Source organism: Aplysia californica, unplaced genomic scaffold, assembly GCF_000002075.1.
Source record: "Aplysia californica isolate F4 #8 unplaced genomic scaffold, AplCal3.0 scaffold00160, whole genome shotgun sequence".
In the NCBI taxonomy this organism is placed as follows: Eukaryota; Metazoa; Mollusca; class Gastropoda; order Aplysiida; family Aplysiidae; genus Aplysia; species Aplysia californica.
In genome coordinates, this window is record NW_004797430.1 from 159,466 (window position 1) to 160,862 (window position 1,397).

Genomic DNA, 1,397 nt, shown 5'->3' on the forward strand with positions numbered 1-1,397 from the left:
CACACACACCCACACACAGACCTACATTTAATTCATTCAAAAGTAAGAGATAGCCTTTTCAGTTCCAAGTCTTATTTCCGAACTGTTCTCATCCCCGGGACGCCACGAGAGCCCCCCTATTGACCGAGCCAGAGTGGCGGTCTGAGCCGTGTGACACTGCGTGGCATCGCGTGACAACGGCCTTTTTGAGGCTGACATCCCAGCCCGTCCATGTTTCCTCTTCTGGCAGCAAAATCTGCGCGGATTCCGGAGACGGATTGAGACACAAAATTATCACCAGAGCCACGCAGCAGGAAATGAAAAACAAAAATGCGCCGACAGTTTTGACGACGCTATGGCAGGGATGCTCTAACGTTCGTAGCACTTTGAAGCGCTATAGTTAGTTTGACGGGAATAGTAGTAGCCCGTATTTTCTAAGACTAATTAAATCAGAGGCCCACTTCTTAAATAACTTTGCTTTATTGAAAAGGGCTTGAGAGATAAAATAGCGTAGTATGGCATAGCATAATATATCACAAGATGCCGCACCGTATCGTAACACACATTAAGGACACACAACACACATTACCCTCTTACCTTTTTAGCCCCCCACCCCTTTCTAAGATTGAGAAGAGAACAATACAGGTAGAAATAGCACAAAACGATAGAGACTGTGTAGCAATAGGACACCACGAACAGCCCGGCAAAACAAGATCCCCAGGGACATAAAGTACAAACACTACCCAGACCACAAATCTGTACGTGTTCTGTCTTTTCGTTTCTCGCCTCGTTGTTTTCCTGCACCGTCCTTGTTCTACTCACATTCGGAAAAGGAGCGAGCAGGTGAGTGCACAAGATGGGAGGATGAGGGGCCAGGTACTGGCATAGAGTATACAGGTGTGAACTTGCGTGTACCTTTCTGCTTCGTGTCGAAAACATTACTACTTCTGTTTAGAAACTAAAAAAGTCTAATTAATTTTTGAACTTAAAAATCTAATATTATCTTATCCCAACTCTGGAAGTAACTTCTGGTATTTAGTAAATATCAAGTGATGCGAATAAGATTACCGAAACGTATGGTAGTATACATGGCATTTATTTACCAGGTATCGACGCTGAAAGAAAATAGATGCAAATGTCGACAACTCAGGCTGTGTAAGTGATCCCAAGAACGTCTGCATAATGTCATATCTCTGTGTGTGGGACACATCTGTGTGTAGATCGGAGGGTCGAAGTCACCTTGGTCTTCAAGGTCATGACGTTCGGAACAATGCTACGGAGGCTGGGGCCAGTGTGCGACTACGAGAAAATAGTTATGACATAATGTAATATACACAGACATCTTGTATCGATGAATTCTTGCATCTATCTGTGTATATATCTGTCTATATTATCCCTCTCTCTCTCTCTCTCTCTCT